At 31.9% G+C, this 19,633-nt stretch overlaps 2 long non-coding RNA genes across 4 annotated transcripts; both read left to right on the forward strand.

Moving 5' to 3' along the window:
• Positions 1-2,070: 2,070 nt before the first annotated feature.
• On the forward strand, positions 2,071-2,372 carry LOC143202388 (uncharacterized). Its single transcript, XR_013007154.1, has 2 exons — positions 2,071-2,267; positions 2,318-2,372. It is a non-coding gene; the product is annotated as an uncharacterized LOC143202388 (long non-coding RNA).
• Positions 2,373-2,504: 132 nt separating this feature from the next.
• On the forward strand, positions 2,505-4,353 carry LOC143202387 (uncharacterized). Of its 3 annotated transcripts, none has more exons than XR_013007153.1 (2): positions 2,505-2,952; positions 4,142-4,353. It is a non-coding gene; the product is annotated as an uncharacterized LOC143202387 (long non-coding RNA). The 3 variants fall into 3 exon arrangements; XR_013007151.1 differs by having other exon boundaries at positions 2,505-2,948; XR_013007152.1 differs by lacking the exon at positions 2,505-2,952 and adding an exon at positions 3,624-3,759.
• The last annotated feature ends 15,280 nt before the right edge of the window (positions 4,354-19,633 follow it).

Genomic DNA, 19,633 nt, shown 5'->3' on the forward strand with positions numbered 1-19,633 from the left:
TTAAACCGAAGCTGAAACGAAAGAAAATTTGAAATTAATTAAGCTACGTAGATTTTTGAGAAACCTTATGTTACTAATTACAATACAATATAATTAATCTATTTAACTTAACATAACAAAGCTGTTATGCTATTAACAGCATTATAATACTTTTTTAAAAATGACTAAGTTGGTTGATATTTTCTTTAAATTCATTAAATGACAGATAATTAATATAACCGATTATATTTATTTCAAAACTGTACAAATACATTGAACTAAGAACATCATCAATAAATACAAACACATATTTTTCTTGAATGAATTTACTCAAAAACTATTTTCTCATCACATTTATGATTTTAATGTAACAATTTTGGACACTTTGATGGTTTAACACAGGGGGAATTAACATCATCAAGGCGAACATATCCCTCCTGACAGAAGCAACCACGGTTACATCATTCATTGGCTGAAGAGTGTGGTGATTGTGATTTAGTTTCACGGTATCAATGATAGGTGTATTAACTTTTCTGGTACAGATGTGCAGACTCTTTGGAAGAATATTGTTTAGTTTGTTTTTGAACATTGTTTTGTTTAGAAAGTGTTACAGAACATTATAAAATCGTATTAGATCATACTTTTATATCTTTATTCTGCGTTCTATGGAACATTATGATTGAAAAATGTATGTTTCAGTTGATTATAGAAGGAAAAGTTGAAAATGATGAGAATCATTGGATGAATCATGTTTGATTGGGACCACTTGTTTCGAGTATTATAATATGATTTCAATTCCATAAAAATGAAATCTTTTTAGATTTCACTCAAAAGATGTGTCTTAATAGTTATATAATTATGTTTATATTATATGTTATCGTACCTGTTGCAAAGGAAAGCACATTTCCAATTATTACGGTCATTAGACACAAAATAAGCAATAAGAATTCGAAGAATTCGAAGAATTGATATGATTTTAATTAATTTTAATATGAATACCCGAGAGTTGTTTAACAAGTTTTCTTTGTTATCTCTATGAAAATCCTATACATTGTCATAATATATTTATTAATATAATGACAATATAATGTTCTCTTCCTGTTATGATAGTCGCGGTTTCCAATCCTGCTGGGGCATCGATGTACTGTTTGTGATTGTAAGTGTACATATCTTGGTCACTCACCGGTCGGTAGGCTTAATGCCGAGGATCGTGGTTCGGAGCCCACGTTAAACTGTAGGTCCAGTCTAGATAAACCCTCGTCGGTAAAAAGGAGATTTTAAAATATTAAAAAGAATACCAGCTGAGGTAATATGATCGGCCTAACAGCCACAAAAAATAATTCTTCTAGGAAGCAAAAGAATAGTCCCAATCAAATCTATTGCTTGTTTGTTGACACCAATTTTATATATTTAGTTAATGTTGATACTCAACAAAGGGCAAATATAATAAGACCTGAAGATAACACGATGATTTTGCCGAAACGCCGTGACGGCAACAATAACTCTTTTAAGAATCATACGTAGATTATGTATGTGAAATAAGTATTTATTGTGTAATAAATAAGTGTGAAATAAGTGTTTATTTCGTTCTTGGTAATATTCGCGCTTTCGAGAGTTTCAAAAGTTTGAAGATGCAAAGTTGCATCCAAACATCAACTCCAAGTGTTTAAGGCAAATCTGAGGTAGTAAATATGCTGAACAAATATTAAGAGACCTGTGAGGAGGACCATTCTTAACCAAGGATGGAAGTGTTCTTCCATACGTCATATTTTCCAGATTTAGTTCCATTCGATTACTAGAAGATGCAAAGTTCAAAACGCTGGATGATTTGTCGAATGATTGGATGATATACCAAATAAATAAAGAAATAAATCTATATAAAAATAATAAATAAATATATTAATATATTAATAAGTTATAATTAATATATTATAATAATAAGAAATTTGTATTTCATCTTGTGGTAAGAAAGCACTTTCTAATGAATCAGATACACCATATCTACACCTAATAGTTAATAAGTTTCGTTATTTAGTTAAAATGTAGGAGATGTACATTAGTTTCTGATGGTGGGGATAATGTTATAAATGATTTAAAATCTTTTCTCCTTATTTGGCTAGCTATTTCAGTTTGTTCACTTTTAACCCAACATTTTGTGTGTGTTTAAACATTTTAAATATCTGTACGTTAAGGTTGAGATCGAATTGCCAAAATGTACAATAGAATGTTATTAGTTTTGTTCGTTATTCTGATAGCAGATACAATGTCAACAATGTCTAAAAAAATTAGTGAGTTGTACTTTATGTTTTAATTTTGTTTGAAATTTTATTTCTTTTAGTGTGTGGTAAGAATGAAAAATATAGTGAATGTGGGACGCAATGTGAAGAAGAATGTCTTTTTAGTGAACCTGATGATTGCGAACCTGAAGGTTGCAAGGCAGGATGTTTCTGTAAAGGAGGTTTTGTTCGTTTATATTCGGATGGACCCTGTGTCCTTCCAAAGAAGTGTAAAGATTATATAAAAAACTGAAAATTCTGATTTCACATAATATATTACCTGTTAGTGCTTGGTTATTCATGTTTTTCTGTTATTTTTATCCTCATAACATTAGATTTATTTGCTAGATGCATGATAGTTATATTTTAAAATCTTGTTTTAAATAAAACGTACAACAATGTAAGAACGCCAGAGAGAACTGAATTACATTTAATGATCTAATTTTATGTTTCAATTGCAACTTGTATTTATATTGATGGATTGGCATGTTGATATTTCATCACTATTAGTGCATTTCGAGCGATGTCGGATAGTTTAATATTACTGTTGTTGATGTCTGATTATATTGCACAAGTAACATTGGTGTTGTTGTGAAATCAATACTAGTTTAGACGAAAGTGAGAACAACAATGTCTCTAATTGCTTTTGGATATACTATCATTGTTATATTGTGGATAGTGATAATCATCTATGTATGTAAGTGTATTTTTTTAAATATGTTCAAAATGTATACTCTCTCAAAAAATTACCGGGTGATTTTAAATGAAATGCTTGATGTTTATTTATTTATAATAATTTACCAAATAAACTTGATGGTCATACAATCGTCAGTTGTTATTCAATTTCCAAACCTTTTTTACAGTCTTTTACAATATGTATTTCAATTCATTGAACTAACATTACACCAAGCTCATATAAATTTAATACCAATTAACTTTATAGAAAAATTTCATTATTTTAAATTCAGTATTCTATTTTATAGGAAAAATGATTAGTTTTATATCAGGAGGTTCATTAGGATCATGGGGCTTCGTTTTTAATGTTCCTGTTATATATAGGTGGCTCTGAAGTAAAACTTGTTTGGTTTCTTGCCACAGATATACATATACACTTTATAATGAAAATTAAAATATATTAGAAGCTGTACTGTTATAGATTTGGTAACCAGTATGTCTTATGTATAGGGTTAATATTTTAGATATTTTAAAATTCTAAAATTTCTATAATTCTATAATTTAATGTATATAGTGTTGTTACCATCCCTGTCATAGAAATAATGTAAATAGAAATCGTACTGAAGACGATTAAATATTTTATCTTTATTTCGTCAAATATTTCAGTTTTTATTAATATCCAACCCAATATTTTCTGAATATGGTAAACCGATGTAAATAATTTCAGTTGATGTATATTGTTATTTGCATAGAATCAACATAATATATTACAAATCGTTAATTATTTTGTTAATTGCTATAGTAGCGGTAGCAATTTCGGAAAATATGGGTGAGTTGAATTTTGAGATACTATTTTTTATAATTTAAATTCATGTATCACTTGTGGGACTCTTCTAACTCTTATGTTTTCAATATAAGTTACTAAATACGAAGGGTTTGAAATAATAAAAGATTATTTTTAGTTTAAAAACTATTTTATTTGACGGAAAAAAGTGGCCACTTGTTGAACGGCGACTAAGACTATTCTGAGGATCTAATTATATTCCAGTATAAACAAAACCCTTATCTCTAGACGAGTAATTCATCATAGCATTCATTTTTAACATAAACTTGTCTTGGAATACACAGTCCTCGTAGTCAGGGTCATAACAGTTGCTTGATATAACATATTTACGTATTGTAGTATAATTAAGAGTGGACATTTGTTTTAGAATGTGGTGAAAATGAAGTATAAGATGAATATGGCTTGCTTTGCGAAGAAGAACGTCGATTCGCTGTACCAGAAAACTGTGAGCCCAAAGGCTGTAAAGCAGGATGTTTCTGTCAGAACGGTTATACTTGTTTGTATTTGAATGATCCTTGTACTATTTCATATGAATGTAATCAACATCTATTAGATTGATAATAAAACTATTGCTACTGCCGTTATTAGATTACATCTAACTTTCAACTTGCTTTTCTTGCTTTTTGTTTAAATTTTAAAAGTTTATATAGTTGGAATATATATTGTTTTGAAATACAAAATAGTTCTCGAATAAAGGTGTTTTTTTTTTAAATAAGAATAGATTTTGACTAATTTTTTTAACTCAAATTGATTAAAATTGTTACTGCAGATGTCTACCGACGCCAACTGGCAAAATTGAATGACGTATTGTTGTAAGAAATATTGGCACTAGTAACTAACAGATCCAAAGTCATTCCTTTGCATGATAACACTTGGCTACACTCATAAAGAAATTATACTGTCAGTATATTCAGTGTGGTGAGTTAGTTTCTTGAATTTGAGTCTGATTCTGCTTTTTGTCTAATGTGATATCAGTTTTGTATATGAAGACAACTGATTTAATTTTAAAATAAACTAAAAGTTATAACATAATATTTATTATATTTAATTATTATAAATACACAATTTCTATATTGTTAAAAAAGTGCTTAGTTGGATTCGTTATTGTTTTAATTAATATACAAATATCTATTAATTCATTTAGTATTTCATGATAGTGTTTATAACAGAAGTAAAAATCATATACATTTATATTGATACTCTGGACTTGTTACAGTTCTGGAAATAATCTTAATCATGATACTTCTGTTATAATGTTCAGTCGTGTAGTAATTTAAACATATAAATACTTCGTCGTTTAATAAAACTGTTTGGAAATTAGTTTCAATCAACTGCCATTTAAAAAAGATTGGTGTTTATTAGTTCTTGAGATAGTTTGCATATAATTTAATATACAGATATGTTTTACTGCAATTAATGTTATAACAGGTAAAAAGAAAAAGTCTCCGGCCTGACACATAAATGGCACTACTAGAATTACATCCATATATTTTTAGTTAGCCCTAATCCTCAAGAGATGCGCATATAAATTTGACAGCTATCGGATCATTAGATTGTGAATTATAGCATTTTGAGTGAATTGTTGTGAAAAAAAAAATGGAAAAATACAGTTGAAGCAAAAACTTGCCCTGATGCCTAATTTCTGGACACTGTCCCAGGAAAATCAACCATCAAGGTCATTGGTATGCTAAATTTAGACGTGGTCAAATGGCACCGAAGACGGTGAACGCAGTGGACGCCTAAAAGAGGTGGTTATCGACGAAAACATTTTAAAAAATCCATAAAATGATTTCGAATGACCGTAAATTGAAATTGAATGAAATAGCAAATACTATAAAGATATCAACTGAACGTGTACATCATATTATTCAGTATGAGAAAGCTCTGTGCAAAGTGGGTGCCGCGCGAGCGCACTTTTGACCAAAAACAACGATGAGTTGATGATTCGGAGCAGTGTTTGAAAATGTTCAAGCATAATAAACCCGAGATTTTGCGTCGATATGTGACAATGGATGAAACATGGCTTCATCATTTCACTCCGAAGTCCAATCGACAGTCATCCGAGTGGACTGCACACGATGAACCCGCTCCAAAGCTTGGGAAAACTCAATAGTCGGCTGGCATTTTGGGATGCGCATGGAATAATGTTCATTGACTACCTTGAAAAAGGAAGGAACATCAAGAAAGTGCTATTCCACCAAGATAATGCACCGTGTCAAAAATCCATGAATTGGGCTTCGAATTTCTATTTTTAACTATTTCCTGTTCTCATATCTCAAAAGAGTGCTCGCTGGGAAGAAATTTTCGTCGTATGAAGAGGTGATCGATGAAACTGAGGCCTATTTTGAAGCAAAGGACAAATCGTACTACAAAAATGGTATCGAAAAGTAGGAGGGTCGCTATGAATAAAAAAAACAATTTTTCCAAAAAAATAAGTTTCTGATCTTATACTGAAGATATTGTCAAAATAAGTTTTAATAATGTTAGCATGTCATTTTTAAATTATTGTCTTTACTCTATTATGATAGAAACGTCATTAACTTAATAAATAGTGCTCGAATCACAGGGCGGTCACTAGTACAAATGATTATGACTAACTATGACTTTGAAAGGATTCTGTTGTCTATTCTAATTTTAAGCTATTCGGAGGCGATTATAAAAACCCTGATATGAACGCAGCGTGAAAATATTTATCGCCAAATCATATGTCGAAAAAAAAAGAACAATTTTATCGCTCTAACATCAGACATCTGTCTACAACGGACCTTTTGACGCGTAGATGAGATATGTCGATCATATAAAATAAATGGGCCACAGCAAGACCGAAGAAGCCGATCCTAATCTGTCATTAATACGGCAATAGCTCTCCCTTTCAGTTGCTTATCTCCTAATTACAATGTCAGGAGATACGGTGGTATAATTTTTAAATTTCCAACCACCAGATCGACTTCACGGATCGGCCGTTCTTGCTCTGCGGGAACTTAGTTTTATGCATACGAAATGAAAGTATTTTGATTAAAATTTCTGGCCGGTAAAGTCGAGACTATCCACCGAGTCGAATAAACAAATCAAGTATAATAGAAACTAATCAGATCTAAGCCGATTTCCTTCGGGGATTATCTCTGTTATGTGATATTTAAAGGAGTTTTTTTCATTATTCTCAGTCAAAAGAACGACCACAAACGTTTTGGGCGTAATTTAAGCTATGAATGACCATTAAGAGATCACATTATCATTTGTATACGGGTGTAATTTTCTAGAATTTGATATGGTTTCATTTGTATACGAAGAAATATTTAATGAACTTGAATACTAGGTGTGAATAATTTGTTCTTTAAGGAAAAAAGGTTAGGAATTGTTGAAATCAAGTGGATCTACTGTTCACAATACGCAAATTATTTTGTTTGGCAAGCAATGTTGGAAAATTCCTCTTTTTGCATATGCTTCATCGCATGCAATGGTCTAAAAACAACTAATTCATCAATAGCTAAGTTGCTTGATAATTTTTTTGATGGCTTAAGCTGGATTTTTGTCCAATAAGACTTACAGTTGATTTTCTGAAGCTGTTTTTAGAATATGTTTATATGGCTTGGTGAATGGAGATAAAACAAAATGAACCAGTGGTATTTACATGATGTGATCGTTATTATTTATATGTACGTTTATTTATATGTTTAACGAAACGTTATTGTTGTTTTTGATTTCGAATGAATTTCGTTCACAACATTATATAACATTTTTGTTGAGACGTTTATTTAAGGGAACTCTGTAGTATCGAACGACGTTTGTTTTTCGTAGTTTACCTTGTTACTTTTTCGATATAATTGACAGTGTAGTGGAAGATACAGGTTACATAAAGGTGAATTCATTATTAAATAATTATAATATATTCAAATATATTTAAAATTGTTGAAAAAAATAAGTTCGTTATTGTGAACAGAGTGATATGAATAAGAGTTGATATATTATTGATAAGAAGGAGAAATACTTCAGATGTAGTTAGGAATAAATACCGTCACCCACTGTTTTTTTATAAATATATTTAAATATAACTATATAAAAACAAGTGCCACGTGTTTGGTAGTTCACTAAAAAAACAAAACTACTAAAAAAATATTTAGAGCGTTAGGGTTTTCGTGAAAAATAACACAGCCCAAAGCCATTTATTACCTCCTACTCTATATTTAAAGTAATATGAAGGAAACTAGTGTTATATAGAAATTGAAAAATAAAAGCCTGTAATTATATCGGTCTCCATCGCGAGCCACACAAAAGAAAGAAAAAAATACACCTGCAATATTTCCAGTACAAAAAAAAACGAACGAAACTAAATCACCAGGTACTAGAAAACGAATTCTCGAATCATATTAAATGAATGGGTAGAAGAGTTCAATTAATAGCAGGTGCAATAGTGAACCAAGTCGAGGCGACAGGTATTTGGAACCCTAAGGGTTTCACCTGGAATACGTAAAACCTCAGATGCACCTTGCGGAGCTGACTAATGTAAGAAATAACTAAATTTTAGAAAAGTTACGGTGATGCTAGATGTCTTAAGACGGGTATCTCAGGTGTTGTTTGATATATACGAATTTTATTCCTAATTTCTATTTAGAATTTAATATATTTTTTAATTAATTACATCTTACATTCGATATGCTGTTTTCTATGTGTTGTACTTGCATTAATATAAAATCTCTGATTTCTCTTTGATGTTAGATCAAGTTGAGAGTATCTTCCGACTAATCGGTACAGTTGTTTGACTTAGAGTCTAATCTGCTCTGCTTTTTGTCTGACATGATATTTGCAGTTGAACCTATCATAGAGATATATTCCGATGAATTTAGCTGATTCTGCTTGAGGAGTCGGGCATCCGTCAAGTGATACAATTAAGTTTTTATTAATTCGTCGCAACGCAAAATTAACATGGACAGATTTGGAGCTATTATGCTGTATTTTCTAGTCTCTAGTCCATTTGTAGATCTTGTTGACCGCTACTTGTACTTGTTCTATAGCCTTAGACAGAGTTACATCTTTTGCCATTATAACTGTGTCAGCAAATGGTCAAAGTACTGTTTATTTTGCTGTTGGGATATCAGCAGTATAGAGCAGATATAAATATGGTCCCAAGACACTACCTTGCTGAACTCCTCTAAATATTTTTGCGAAAAGATATGATTCCAGCAATCAACAGTAATTCTGCGGTAGCTATTTGCTCATTTTGTAGATTAATTCCAAATGCCATACCCGGTCAAAAGGTTGTGAGACATCCAGGACTATAGCAGGGCAATACTTCTTTTCTTCGAACGCCTTTTCAACAACCGCTGTTACTCTGTACAATTGGTCGATTGTCAGAATTTAATATATGACTGCGAATAAATTTCATTCACCATATTCACGATTTAGAGATTTGACTTTGAATTCTTTCTATATGATGTAATTTTATGATCTCTGTGAAATGATTTCATAGCATTTCTCTATCTCTTTGATGTCATGATCAAACTGTACTCCTTCCTCTTCGTTTATGTCACCTAAGTTTTGCAGAATAAATAAAGATGGTTGTGCAAGAACTTCATTTTAGGGCTCATCAGTTAACTAAGAGTTTTTAATTTCTTTAACAAATTTGTTATTATACGTCTATAGTTAGGGGGTTTCACATTAACTAAAACACAGTGGCAAGTTGATTATAGAATTGTTTGTTGAATATTTTCGGTGATTAATAAAATTTTATGTTAAATGTTCTTCTTATCAGGTGGCAAAATTTTTCTAACTGGTATTTTGTTTTACTGTTAATTCTTCAACTTTGATGTACTAGTCATTCTCGAGTATGAAAATTTTTAAATTTCATAATATTCAGTCATTTGATGCTCCGTACTATATTTCAAATAAAGTGATACAACGCGATATTCCTCTAGAACCTATAACGAGTGTAATCCAACGTGTTTGTGTGAAGTACTTCGAAAGAGTGTCAGTGCATCCCAATGTACTCGCTAACCAGCTAAATATGCGACGTGATAGTGAAGTGTGTAGACTAAAACGTTTAACACCACCTGATCTGATTACTGGACATATGTAGAGTTTAGAATAAGCATTAGAATAAGACTAATTAATTAAGATAATATTTTATACAGAAGATTGCTTAATGAAGTGATTTTCTACATGCCATGTATATATAATATAAACAGAAGAAATACTTATTGCCAATAGGGCAGATTGTGGACTTACGAAGAGTAATAAAAAATAATAATAATAATAATATTCAGTCATAAAAATTCAATTATATAAATGTATGTATAAGATTTTTATAAGCTTTCTTGATATGAACTGAATAAACCGCATACAATGAAGCATAAGCACTTCTGTTATGTAATAATACACATTTTAAATTTGATTTTGGCCATGAAATATTTAGATATGACAACCGCTTGGTGTATGAATGTGACAAAAGTCGACATCTAGACCAGCTTTATAATGAAATATGTTTCTGATATTTGCGTTTTAGCTTTGTTGTACTCTAGTATTACTCTAATTTACAGTTCGGCTTGTTTGCCCGTGGAATGAGAAGCTAATGAGCTTCATATGAAAATTATATGTTGGTAAGCATTGAATAGCACTTAGTGGGGTGCTAATTATCAGTAGGTATTTGTTGTTAAGCTTTGGTATATATGTTTCCAAAGTAAGCTAAACAAATATAAACTCTTTTTTGAATAATTCTGTAACAACAAATAGGCGACCATATTATATTAGATATAAGTATTTATAGAAGTAGAATATATTTTATAACCAGAAGGACTTATAAGACTTTTGCTGGTAGTGCAGTAGTAAAAATGAAAGAACCGTCCATCTACTCTTGCAGTAGTTGATTAAAACTCATAAAACTCAACAGTGGATAAAACTTTGAATAAAATACATTGTACCCATTTTTTACGATAAAGCTTCAAATGAAAAAAATCCTTTAAAAATTATTTATATGAACTGGATGATTTTTATTATTGCCAAATAAATTTGCAATTGACCATAATTCTGCTGAAAAAAATGTATTTACCGCTTGTACTTTTAATACAATCCTTTAAAATTATATACCATTTTTCGAACTCGTCCACGTAAAGTATACTTGACGAAACTCGATCAAAATTCGATTGGCGTGAAAGTTTGTTTTAAAAAATTCTCGGAAACGGACCCTTCAAGCCGGAATCTATGATAAATTCGGCCGATTTTCGAGCGGTAGGCTCTAGACCGAACCGGGGCACTCGAGGGGCAGGTGTTCGTTCTCAAATGGACGCGGCACAACGAGCGAGCGGACCTTTTTCTTTTCGGAGAGTCGCGGATGTTGCGTGTCGTCGGCCGGGTTACAAGAAAAAGGAGCCCGGGTCCGAGGGGGAACGGGGAGGTTGGTGGGGCGGTGTATTTGGGTCAAGGGGTGGGTTATGAAACCGGAAAGATGCATGCGAAATCTCGGCGAGTCGCTTGTGTTGATGGCGAGAACGATGTGGATAGCCAGACCTTTTTTATTTTAATGATAACGGGCCTGCTGTTATCATAAGTTATATAAACACTCTTGAATTCAGTCAGTCAATAGTCAATTCTGCGTCCTTCTGTATCGCAAATATTTAAATTATTACTTTTGTATCACTACATAGTATAAAACAAAGTCGCCTTTTCTGTCCCTATATCCCTATGTGCGCTTAAATCTTTAAAACTACGCAACGGATTTTGATGCGGTTTTTTTCAATAAATAGAGTGATTCAAGAGGAAGGTTTATATGTATAATACATGCATAATATACTAAGGCAACATTGCTAATTTTAGAGGTTTCTAACGTGATGTCGTAAATTAACCTATTTTTTTAGGCTTATTTAGCAATTAGCAAAAACGCTGCCTAACCCTACGAGTTAGATCAAATTAATGTACTACAGTATTGTACACCATAAAAAGGTCTATAAAAAAGTCCGCGATGGTATATGTTTATCTTTTAGGGATAACCCACATTAACCATTTTTATTGTTTACATTTTACGTGAGAAAATGGCTTATTTACGAAGCTATTTTAAGCAATACGGCATTAATCCTTGTCGAATTAAGTACCTTAAATACAGTGTGCGATTAATATAGATCAATATGGTTCCTTACGCATGTAAATTAAACAAATATTTTCGGAGATATTACAAATTTAAAATTTGCGTTTAAAAATGTGTAATGTAATAAAAATTGTATGAATTTAGATATTCCAAAGATAGCAGGAAATCTTCATAGTAAGTATAGGGGAAGAGGAATTGTTTTAGTCCAAATTTAATGCGTGCAGGCCAAGGGCAGTAATGAATGAACCAAAAATACTGGATCGATTTTAATCATGTTTTCATTGAGTGACATAGGCATATATATTTTATGCCCGTGCAAAGTCGGAGCGGGCCGCTATGTTTTTATATACAACGTTCATATTTTTTCTGTAGTGTATTTAATTTAGTATCAGCATTGCACCCGTGCGAAGCCGGGGCGGGTCGCTAGTAATATATAAATTCGTTTTAAAATGTTTATTTTCTTTTTATTATTTAATTATTACATTGTTACTAGTCGCTTCCGACTAACCTACAATTTGTCTTTATGATAACTTAAATCTAGGTATATAACTAGGAGGACCCATCGGCCCTATCTCAGTCTCTGGTGAAATAATGTTTATACATGTCACTGCTGTTTTTTTATTATATGCACCTTACTACACAACACTACACAAGATCAGATGGTTTGATTCTTTTGAGTCTGTGTCCTGTTCTGGTGGTATCCAAAAGCTGCATTACTTCAATATTCTCATGAGAATGGAGTCTTTCCTCATGCCTCCTTGCAATTCTCTTGATTTCTTGTCTGACTGTGTGTATCTGAAGGTCTCGGTGTAAGTAATCAGTCCTATAATATTTTGGTGAGCCCACAATACTTCCCAGGACTTTGTTCTGAAACATTTGTATTTTTTTATATTACTCTTTGCAGAACATCCCCATAATTAAACTCCATATGTCCATATAGGTTTCAGTATTTGCTTATATAATAGCAACTTATTATGTACTGATAATTGTGATTTTCTTCCAATTAGCCAGTACATTTTCCTATATTTCAATTACAGTTCTTCAGTTACTTTACAGTTTTCTTTTCTTCTTTATATTTTCCTTCCAGCGAAGTTTTGCATCAAGATTCATTCCGAGATATTTAGCGTTGTTGCTATATGGAATGATAGTATTATTGGTGCTTGTACGGCCTAATTGTAGGTGAACTACACATAGACAGATTTACTTTCGTTAATTGTTATTTTCCAAGCTTGTGTTCAATTATCTATATTATCACTTGCCTGTTGTAATATTCGTGAGGCTTCTTCACTATTGTCTCCGACAGTTATAACGGCAGTATATCACAAGTGTAGAGTACATTGGCCCCAGTACACTTCCTTGTGGTACACCTGATTTAGCTTCTTTTATTGTAGTCAACCTATTTTTGGTATCTTCAGATGAAGTGACATGTAGCTTAGATATTCACCGTTTATCAATGTCTTAAAACATTAATGGTAGTAAATAGCGACACCTATTGATGCTTTCAATAGTTTTTAGTAGCACATAGTATACCACACCAAGCTGACACCACCAAAGCATTAGCTTGGAGCCATGGATATTCGGCAATCCCATTGATGTTGATGCATCACTAGTTGGTTGCCTTTTGTTCCACTGGATTATCATAATAGGTACACTTTTCTTCATGAGTAAGGATAACACGCAAAAATCCTTTTCGATTTTTCGGTGGAAACAGCATTTCACACACGACTGAACGCATTTCAATGTTTGTTGGCTTCAATTAACACGGTACAAAATATCCAAGCTTTTTGATTTTTTGGGTTAGGTTACTTCAAACAATTCTGCATATTTTTTGCGTTTTTTATGGATTGCCATCGAGTAATATATTCAAATCCTCCTCTTCAAAATGTTTCTATGGCTGTCCAGAATGCTCTTTTTCTTCGGTGTCAGAATCATGCATATGTTGAAATTGATGGAGCATGATTGCCACACGTTTAGCGCTATCGATGATTTTTAGCCGCCTTTTTATTTAAATTGAAGTTCTTAGATGAAATTACCAAAGAACAAAGAATGAAAAGTAAAATAACAAAATATTCCTTATTTAATAGAAGAGTATCACATTAGACAAATGCAGAGCAGATCAGATTCATAATCAAAGAACTGGAGTGGTCAGTCAGAAGATTTGACTCTCAATTTGACCTAAAATTAAAAATATTGATTTATCGGTCTGTTATACAGTTGCAATTAAACCAACTTGTAATTCAATGATGCCAAAACAAAATTATTCGATTTATTACCAATGCTTATTGATTTACGAAGTTACCCAAGATTTCTTCTTAAAATATCAAGTAAGGTTAGTAGATTACACCAAGGTAGAAGCAATACCGCTACTGGACAATACATTGGGAATCAGACTATATAATAGTAACAAATCACTACATAGTATAAAACAAAGTCGCTTTTTCTGTCCCTATATCCCTATGTGCGCTTAAATCTTTAAAACTACGCAACGGATTTTGATGCGGTTTTTTTCAATAGATAGAGTGATTCAAGAGGAAGGTTTATATGTATAATACATGCATAATATACTAAGGCAACATTGCTAATTTTAGAGGTTTCTAACGTGATGTCGTAAATTAACCTATTTTTTTAGGCTTATTTAGCAATTAGCAAAAACGCTGCCTAACCCTACGAGTTAGATCAAATTAATGTACTACAGTATTGTACACCATAAAAAGGTCTACAAAAAAGTCCGCGATGGTATATGTTTATCTTTTAGGGATAACCCACATTAACCATTATTATTGTTTACTTTTTACGTGAGAAAATGGCTTATTTACGAAGTTATTTTAAGCAATACGGCATTAATCCTTATCGAATTAAGTACCTTAAATACAGTGTGCAATTAATATAGATCAATATGGTTGCTTACAGCATGTAAATTAAACAAATATTTTTGGAGATATTACAAATTTAAAACTTGCGTTTAAAAATGTGTAATGTTATAAAAATTGTATGAATTTAGATATTCCAAAGATAGCAGGAAATCTTCATAGTAAGTATAGGGGAAGAGGAATTGTTTTACTCCAAATTTAATGCGTGCAGGCCAAGGGCAGTAATGAATGAACCAAAAATACTGGATCGATTTTAATCATGTTTTCATTGAGTGACATAGGCATATATATTTTATGCCCGTGCAAAGTCGGAGCGGGCCGCTATGTTTTTATATACAACGTACATATTTTTTCTGTAGTGTATTTAATTTAGTATCAGCATTGCACCCGTGCGAAGCCGGGGCGGGTCGCTAGTTAATTTTATAAATTAAGATTGTAATAAGCATATTTTATTAATTAATGAAAATCAATGATGGAAAAAAACGAAATTCTTGTTCTAATTTAAGGTACTCCTATATAAATGTATTTATAACAGTTTTTGCATGCATCGTGATTATTTAGTAAACAGAATATCTGAAGAACATAGAAGTGTCGTAGGAATTCTGTGTACTTGAATAGTGGTTTGTTATAAAATCACTGAGCTATAAGTCTGTACTATAAGTCACTGAGTCAGGAGAAGGTAACAGATCTGTGGTTAAAGTTTTACACTTTAAATGCAGTTAATTTATCTTTGCTTAGAGCAAAAACATATTAATTTTCTTAGTGTATCAACTCACAGCAGTCACAAAACTCATCCACATGATTTATATCTTTTTATATACCTAAAAATTCTCCTAAATGCTATATATAGAATGTATTAAGATCAATAAAACAGCTGGAGAGTTTTCCCAGTTCTAACACTGCTACAGCATGATATTTGTAAGCGTGAAGCCTCTTTAACATGTTTCTACATATTTATGTACGAAATAGTATCAAAAATGAAGTCATTCCTTTCAGATGTAGCAATTAGTGCACAGTTGAGGAACAAATCCAGATATGCGGATTGCAACGGTTTGGACATGCCTGTCAAATGACAGATAAATGAATCCTTCAAAGGCTTTTGTGACGAAGTCAACCTTTTGTACTTCAGAAAGACACGGATCAAGATTATGGTGAGATTTGTTTAAAAACAATCGCAGCAGTTTTTTGATTTGGGAGTAGACACAATTATTATTTATTAGATGAAAATATATTACCTCAAAAAAGCATCCAGTACATTTTACTATGTTAAATAACATCCACAGTTTTGGTACTATTATTTCTTGAAAAACAGTAATAAATCCCTACTTTCTTTTTTCTCTTTTGAATGCATTCCATCCATTGAATTTTAACAGTAAACATAATAAAAATATTTTGAGAACTTAAGAATATATTTCAACAATGCCGATATCGATTGATCGAATTTCAAAAACCAAATCGACGAGAGAGCCTAATGATTCCACGAAAGTCAACGTAACAGTTAAGACGCTTAAACTCTGGGGTGGAAACTTTCTCATAAAGCCGTAACGTTTTAAAACCCAAAATTTCCATCTAATGAAAAAATAATAAAGTTATTTTTAAATCGTGACCAAGTCCGTACTTAAAAACCGGTAGTGAAAAATCGATATTTTAACAATTTCCTTGTTATGCTGGAGGTTTACCAGTCGATGAACTGGTGTCATTAAAAGTTAATTATAGCGATATAGACATCAGTTTGGTCATCTAGGAAGCATTAAGTTGTTAAATTGGCGCGATAATACGGTATATCATATATCATAATTGAACAAACAAGAAAAACATTTTTTTTTTCGTAAGTTACTTAGACAATAGAGAAATTATATTACTTTGAAACAAATGATATCTGATTATCGAGAGGTTCTTATTCACCTCACCTTATTCGTTCATTCTTTAATTATCCAAGAATAATATAAAAAAATCCTAGCCATCTTCGAGAAGTCATTTAGTTCTTTTATTGTGTTTATTATTTCGAGTCCTTTATTAGTTGTTTCAATAAATTTCCTACAGTATTTATATAGATTTTAACGTAAAATATGCTTAATACAATCTGAATTTATAAATTAATTTATTATTATTGTTCTATTGTACTTGTATTCATAGACAAGCAGGGCGATTAAAATATACCTAATCTAATTGAGCTAAAGTTAAGAATATACTTATACTAGCGACCCGCCCCGGCTTCGCGCGGGTGCAATGCTGATACTAAATTAAATACACTACAGAAAAAATATGTACGTTGTATATAAAAACATAGCGGCCCGCTCCGACTTTGCACGGGCATAAAATATATATGCCTATGTCACTCAATGAAAACATGATTAAAATCGATCCAGTATTTTTGGTTCATTCATTACTGCTCTTGGCCTGCACGCATTAAATTTGGAGTAAAACAATTCCTCTTCCCCTATACTTACTATGAAGATTTCCTGCTATCTTTGGAATATTTAAATTCATACAATTTTTATTACATTACACATTTTTAAACGCAAATTTTAAATTTGTAATATCTCCGAAAATATTTGTTTAATTTACATGCTGTCAGGAACCATATTGATCTATATTAATTGCACACTGTATTTAAGGTACTTAATTCGATAAGGATTAATGCCGTATTGCTTAAAATAGCTTCGTAAATAAGCCATTTTCTCACGTAAAAAGTAAACAATAAAAATGGTTAATGTGGGTTATCCCTAAAAGATAAACATATACCATCGCGGACTTTTTGTAGACCTTTTTATGATGTACAATACTGTAGTACATTAATTTGATCTAACTTGTAGGGTTAGGCAGCGTTTTTGCTAACTGCTAAATAAGCCTAAAAAAATAGGTTAATTTACGACATCACGTTAGAAACCTCTAAAATTAGCAATGTTGCCTTAGTATACTATGCATGTATTATACATATAAACCTTCCTCTTGAATCACTCTATCTATTGAAAAAAACCGCATCAAAATCCGTTGCGTAGTTTTAAAGATTTAAGCGCACATAGGGATATAGGGAGAGAAAAGGCGACTTTGTTTTATACTATGTAGTGACTCTATTATACTTGTATTTATAGAAAAGCATAGTTTGGTTCGCTTCAATCTTCCGATTTCTTCAGCACTGTTCAATAACCGTATCGCTTCCATATTACTGTGATTATTCATATTTTGAGGCAAAATCTTGGATAACTTAATCTATTTGATTTCAAGGGTATCGTGCAGTTCTTCGATGGATACTTATCGATGAACATTGTTAATTAATCGAAGAACTTCGTTTCGGTAGCGTTGGATTAGTTGGCCTAATATTTTTGTGGAACCCTGTAGGTACAAATAGGCTTTTTAATTGACTGATAAACCAATATTTTTGATTCTAAACTAAGTTTCGAGTTTCTTCCAACTAACCGGCACAGTTATTTGAGTTTGAGCCTTAATCTACTCTAGTTTTTTAAATTTATACTTGAAGACAAAAGGAGAAACTTAGCTCTGACTCTTAGCTCTCTAGTCACTTTTTTCTATTTATAAATAACTCTAGAAAACAGCTAACAATCTTTGAAAGTCACAATTTTCAATCAAAATTTGAAGCAAAATGAAAACTAACAATTTTATTAAAGAATTCCTTAATTTTTGATACTTTGTTTGAGACTCAGGTGTTACTATAACGTCAACAAATTTTCATTAGCATACACTCAGTGCTAATAATAAATCAAAGCTCATGAAACGTCCAGAAATATTGCAGCGCAGTATATCTTTTCATCGAATGCTTTTTCGACAACCAACCAATATCAATACCATACCAATGCACTTGGTCGATTGTCGAGGGGTGATTTCGAAAACCAAACTGGAAATCTGGTATTATTACAAAATTCCGGAATATGCTTCAGTCTTAAACAGGCATTAAATATATATGTCTACATGATGATTGTTTTTCGTGGCAATTCATTCAATAATCCAGGTGAAATATAACTATACCAAGTGCCTTTTTAGGATTGAGGTTATCAATTTCAGTAGCAACTTCCAATGGAGAAATTGGATTTAGATCTACATTGGGTTGATTAACAGGGGATGTATCCATGGTAGATTCTATACCATTAGGTTGAAATATGTTAGCTAAGTATTGTGCGAACAATTCGGATTTTTCATGGTTGCGTCGAAACCATTCATTTCGATCATTTTTAATTGGCGGTACTCGAATAATTAGTCTTTTAAATCTTCGAGTTGCTTTCCATAGCGAATAATCTTTGTCTGCTTGTGGGCTTAATTCACTTACATATTTTTGAAAACAATTCTGTTTATATTCTTTGATCTTTTTATTCGTCTGATTACTAATTTTATTAAAAGTAGTTTTGTCTGCAGCATTTCTGGTTCTGAGCCATACTCTTCTAGCCTTTTCCCTTTCTTTTATTATTTCTCTAATTTCGAGGGGGTACATTACTTCATATTCTGATTTCTCTTTTGCTATTGGTGTAGCATCCTTTGCAGCTGACCGAATTTGTTCAATTATATTATTCGTTTATTGTTCAAGATCATCGATAATTTAAGTCTTACTTTTAAACTAATTTGTTGTCTGATCAGATGTTAGACCGTACAAGCTCTCTGTACTAATTTGATTTAATGAGATGTCTTTTCAAATGTAGAAATCCAGCAGGTCTGGTACTTTATTACTGTTACTGTCTGTGGGCTAGTAAGAACAAAACTAAGAGTATTTTTATTGGAGAATATTGGGTAGGTTGGACTGAATCGGGGCTCCGAAAAAAACCGGAGATAGCGGCAGTAGAGACTTAGGATAAAAACATACGGCCGTTCGTTTGTTTTAATCCGCGATCATGGCCGGATAAAGCCGATGCCAATTCCAAAGTTATCCGATTTGCGGGGGTCAGAGTCGGCAGAAACGGGATTT

Source organism: Rhynchophorus ferrugineus, unplaced genomic scaffold (genome assembly GCF_030347505.1).
Source record: "Rhynchophorus ferrugineus isolate W39M unplaced genomic scaffold, kcgeb_rfMv2 rfM9, whole genome shotgun sequence".
NCBI lineage: Eukaryota > Metazoa > Arthropoda > Insecta > Coleoptera > Curculionidae > Rhynchophorus > Rhynchophorus ferrugineus.